Source organism: Callospermophilus lateralis, chromosome 9 (assembly GCF_048772815.1).
Source record: "Callospermophilus lateralis isolate mCalLat2 chromosome 9, mCalLat2.hap1, whole genome shotgun sequence".
NCBI classification, from domain to species: domain Eukaryota; kingdom Metazoa; phylum Chordata; class Mammalia; order Rodentia; family Sciuridae; genus Callospermophilus; species Callospermophilus lateralis.
This window is the reverse complement of record NC_135313.1, coordinates 118,912,845-118,918,844: the sequence shown is the minus strand read 5'-3', so window position 1 is coordinate 118,918,844 and position 6,000 is coordinate 118,912,845.

Here is a 6,000-nt window from a genome sequence, read left to right as displayed (position 1 = left end):
AATAAAGGTCCTAACTCTCCTGCTGTTATACCAAGATAAGGCCTTATCCAATTTATGTCTCCTAATAACTTTTGAAAGTCATCAATTGATTTAAGTTGATCTAATCATATTTGAATTTGTGGTGGCGGACCATGGTTGAGGATTATAGAACTCCGAAATAATTAACTGGAAAATTTAATTGTACTTTATTTATTGCTATCTCTAGATTACAATTTTTAATAAGTTTGTAAGTGTGGCATATCATTCTAGCAATGGGTTTTTGGCTTTGTGTGCTAATAATACATCATCCATATAGTGAAATATTTGTAGTTCAGGATTTTGATTTTTAAGTGGCTGGATTACTTTGTTAAAATAAATTTGACACATAGTTGGGCTGTTAGCCATCCCTTGAGGGAGTACTTTCCACTCATATCTCTGATCAGGACCTTTGTGATTCAGTGCGGGGATAGTAAATGCAAAACGTGGACTATCCTCAGGATGAATTGGAACTGAAAAAAAAATCTTTAATATCTATACCGAAAACATGCCAAGTTTTTGCAAAGCAGACAATTGAGGAATCCCGGATTGAGCATGTCCCATAATAACCATCTCATTATTAATGGCTCTTAAATCTTGAAATAATCTCCATTTACCAGATTTCATTTGAGGACAAAAATGGGAGTATTATGGGGAGATACAGAAGGTTGTATATGTCCTTCCGCTAATTGTTGTTTTACCAGGTCATGGGCTGCTTGTATCTTTTCTTTAGTCAGGGGCCACTAAGGAACTTATACTGGTCTTTCTGATTTCCAAGTAATTTTTATTGTCTCAGTGGCCCTTTCTGAAAATCCAACCCATGTCTATCTGTTAATTGATCTATTTGTATTGGTGCTTCTATGCCTTGTTCTTGTATTTCTAATTTTTTCCTTTCCTAAAACCTTGTCTAGCCATAATAGTGGGTGCATTTTGATTGATGTTTTTTGTTAATGTCAAACCTAATTGATCTAGGACATCTCATCCCCATAAATTTATGGGAAGATGATCCATTACTTATGGCTGTATAGTTTCTTCACATCCTTCAAAATCCTTCCAATCTAATACCATTGCACCTTTATGGGGATTAGTCGCCACTATTAGGCCTCGAAGCGTTTGATTGGCTTGTTGTAATAGCCAATATTTTGGCCATTCTTGACGAGAGATGATGCTAAGGTCTACACCTGTATCCAGTAGCCCATTAAATTCATGTCCTTGAATATTTAGTTTTAGCATGGTGCGAGAATTTAAATTTAAATACAGCATAGCCCAATCTACACCTGTGGAGCCTAATCCCTTGGAACCTCTTTCTACAGTATGACTGGAAAATTTATCATGTAGGCTTGGTTTTATTAGTAACTGTGCTATTATATCTCCTGGTGAAATTACTGATATACCCTTTGGAGAACTGGCTAAAATTTTTATTTCACCTTCATAATTTGGATCAATTACCCCAGGATTTATCATAAGTCTTTTTAGAGTAGAAGAGCTGCGTCCCAATAATAAGCCTACTGTTCCTTTGGGAAGAGGTCCTTTCACCCCTGTGGGAATGATTTGAACTTCCAACTCTGGAGTTAGTACTGATCTGGTGGAGGCACAGATGTCCAACCCTGTGCTCCCTCTGGTTTGTCTGATGAGGGATCTGATGGACAATGTGTCCTTGGCACTACCCTGTTGGGGTTACTGGGTTCCTCCAGTGCTCCGTATATTTGTGGTTTGCGGCCCCAGAGTATTGGGACCCCCTGTCCATTTTTTGGCAAATGGAGCCCGATGGCTTTCTCCATGATATCGTGGATAAACACCTGGTCCTTGTTCGTTTTTTTGATAATGAAGTACCCTCTATGGTGGTTTGATAATGGCAATCATTAGCCCAATGTCTCCCTCTATGCCATCGTGGCCAAATACCCTGTATTCTACTCCTTTGAAACCTAGTTTTCTTAAACCCTCGTCCTATGGGGCAATTCCTTTTAAAAGTCCTGTTTGTTCACAATTGTAGCATGTTCTTTGCCTGCCATCTAAAGCCTGTTTTACTTCAGCTGCCACAGTTTTCCCTTGTTCATTAATGTCTCTGGCATTTAAAGCCTGTTGTACTGCAGCTGCCACGACTTGCTCTTGTTCATTAGTGTCTCTGCACAATTTAATGTATGTGTTTAAATCCACATGTTTCCATGGTCTAATGAAGTCTCTGCACCCACAATTTGCTTGGTCATAAGCCAGTTGTTTTATTAATGGCATTGCTTGTTCTGTATTTCCAAAAACTCTGGTAGCTGTTGGAATAAGCCTATCTACAAATTAAGTGAAAGATTCATTAGCTCCTTGTATTACCTTAGATAATTGACCTTGTAAACCTCCATGTCCTTGTAAAGTCTTCCATGCCCTAACCACCTTTACAGGAATTTGTGGGTATATGCCAGGATCATATGCAATTTGTTGCTGCTGATCCTCATAAGGTCACTTTCCTAACAACATATCTAGATTTCTCTGAGCATTACCAGCTGCTGCATTTTGCCTAGCCGTCTCCTTGCAAAATTCCTCATTGGCAACCTTCCATAACAGATACTGACCTCCATTTAGCACAGCTTTACACATATTAGTCCAATCTCCTGGAGTCATGTTCAAGTTGTTAATGGATTCGACCAAGCTTACAATGAAGTTTGCTTGAGGACCGTAGGTTGTTACAGCCTCTTTTAGCTGCTTCACTATTTTGAAATTTAAAGCATGGTGAATTCGCTGCCCTCCTACCTCAAATACAGGGCATGTTTATATTTGAGATCCTGTCTCAGGATCCAAATTATCAACTGCGGGGGTTGGGGGCCCCCCAGCATATGGAGGTGGCGTTGTTAGTTGGACATTTACATTCTCTGGTGATAGAAATGTGTTAGTAACAGTCTCCTGTAGAGGTGGCGCTGTTGGTTGGGCACTAATGCCCTCTGGTGATAGAAAGTTGTTAGTACCAGTCTCCTTTGGTAACTTTCCCCCGGATGGCTTTTTCTGATCTAAGCTTTGTTCCTCTTTTTCTGAACTGAAGGCTCTGGACTAAGCAAACCAGATATGAACGTCCACAATGGCAATGTGCCAACTGGCAGAGTCCCTGGGCTGTTCTTTTCTCCTCTTTTTAAATCTTCACCATGATGGTTCCATTCTGATATATTTAACAACTCCTCCTTAAAAAGCCATGGGCTACATTTTTATATTGTATCAACATATGCCCTGACTGTTCTTTATTTAGTGAGATGCCTCCTCCCTCTAACAATTTACTTAACGCTTTTTCAGTTTGTTTTTTACTAATTTTTGATTCCGCATTTTTACTATAATACAACCCAACAAGATGACGCCAAACAAAACTGAGACAGAATAAAATAAAAAGAGAACAACAAAAAGTCATTATAGCCTTTCTATCCTCCTGACATGTGCATCCATCCTTTATCACTCTCTGTTCCTCAGATGTAAAAAGTTTTTCCTCAGATGTGAGCGGTTTTTTTCCAACTCACTCATCTCCAGGGACAGGCAATTTAAAACAAAAGTGAAGCAAATCTAAAGAGGAATCTTAAAATGGCTACCCATCCTCTCGCCCTGCCCTCAGGGGCGAGCAGTTTACCTTATGACTTACCCTCAGTTGGTCCCCGTGCGAGCCACCAAATGCTTCAGTCTGGCTGGGCACGATTAAGGAGCCACTTGTCAAAAGAAACAAATTTAATTTTTAGAACCACACACGCCAAACAAAACAGCTCCTCAGGAAAAACCCTTAGAGCCCAACTGCCACCACTGGCTTTCTTGTAAAGTCTCTCTCACACCCACAAGCCTCTCCAACTCCCACAATCCTCCTGCTCTTGAGGCCGATTGGCTGGGTCACAAGGGTGGAGCCAAAAAAGTCCCCCAATGAGCACCTCCGTGGTCTGAAAGGGCAGGGAAACAGCCCAATGAGCATCACCGCAGAGGAGCCAATCAGCTAGATATTGCTGGGGCCGCTGTGAGCCAATAATCAGTAGGCAGCTGGAAATTTGCTGGCAGCTGGAGGTTTACTGGGGCCCCTTCAGCTGTGGCTCTCAACAAATTCCTGTCTCCTTTCTCTGTTGCCTATTCAGCACCTGTATTTTTATATTCACATATAGAATCCTACCTGTTATCACACTTACATTTTTGTGAGGTGGCTGACATGGGATTTTCAAATTGTGAGAAGAGACCACTCCTCCTAAATGCTGTTGGAACTGAAAATTCAACATATGGGTGAGTTTCCTAGTTGAAAATCATAATATATAAATCCATGTTCAGCGAAATGAATATTTTTGGATCTGCGAATGATATATATTTCATGGTGAATTTCCATTGGAATATATATTGCTATTTTTAATGTCTCTGTGTGTGTCTGTTTGTGTGTGTGTGTATATATATATATATATATGTATATATATATATATATACTCTCAATATTTTTCAAAATATGAGAAATGGGTCTTATTATACACTCCCTAAATTCATTCATATTCATATATGTGGATGTATAATCAACATTTCTCAAGATTATTCTCAGAAATATTCATCCATCTGACATACATATTTGTTTCCTAGTACTGAGAAAAAATTTCAGTGAATGGTGCATACAAATCCTAATTATTCTACAGTAACTGACCCAGTCTTAACATCAATTCAAGTAGATTCCGATGGGACATGATATGTAGGCTGACGTTCATTTTTATTCAACACTGGTACAGTACTATTTCTTCAGTTTATGCACATCAAAGGATATATATATATATATATATATATATATATATATATATATATATATATATATATCATCCACAGTTAGCAAATTTATAGGCATTTGTTTCACATTCAAACACTTCCTGCTTCAGAACACATGTATTCCTTCATGTTTTCTGGCTTGTATTTTCATGAGACTTCTTTCCACACACATTATTTTTGATTTCCATAATGCCTTTTGAAGCAAAACTCACACAATTTCATGATAAACCATAACCCTAATATTACCATTAGTTGTATAACTGGTTGGAATGAATGATTGTATATCAATACAAGATTTCTTATAAGTGAACATGGATTACTAAAATCATCCATGTCCAGGTTTCCTAATGCTCTCAAATGTCAATCCTATTGGTGACTACATATTTGTTTCTTCCTAAGATTATTTATTCAACCTCAACGCTCTTGAAAGTGTCTAATCCAATCACTCACTTTATACTTTGACTCATTTTGTAATGTCTCTATTGATATCTGCTTTCCTACATATTTTCCCCAGTTCATCATTGTGACTGACTCTTCACGTGTGCTGACATTTAACTTCACTCTCTAACTGAAACATTATTGCTAAAGAACTTTTATTCCAAATTCTATACTCACCCTTCTTCCTAAACCTACCAACTATCTTCCTAATCCTACCGACTATCCCTTTTTGACTGTATGTTTTCTTCTATATTTAATCATCCAATAATATTCGGGCGAGCGTCAGAGGAAGAGACCACCAAGAGACTGTCTTATGCAACAGCTAAGTGTTTATTGGGGGTCCAGCATACTGGAGCTCAGAGTTCCCTTGAATAGAGCAGAGAGCCCTGAGAATGGCTTAAGCAGATCTTATATACTTTCCTTGGAGGCGGCAGGGAAGAAGTTTATTGATGGGTCAGGGCGACTAGGCGGTTTGCGTTCAAACGGGTGAGGGAGTACATTGTGCAATTTGGCAGTTGGGGATAGCACATTCTGGGAACAAGATTAGCAAACAGTTGTCAATATTTCAACAGTGTTTTCCTAAGCATACAGATAAACAGGAAGTGACATGTACCTATTTTATTAACCTTTCATTTCCCACTTCTTCTATTGGATACTTTTAAAAATAAAAGGGATCATTGGGGGGGTGTACATTCTATGTCGGCTAGTGGGGTATTGCCATATGTTTAACTTGTCCAATTTGAGCTTGGAGAAAAGAAATTACATGGTTGAGCATACAGGGTTTTATAGTTAGCAATAATATGA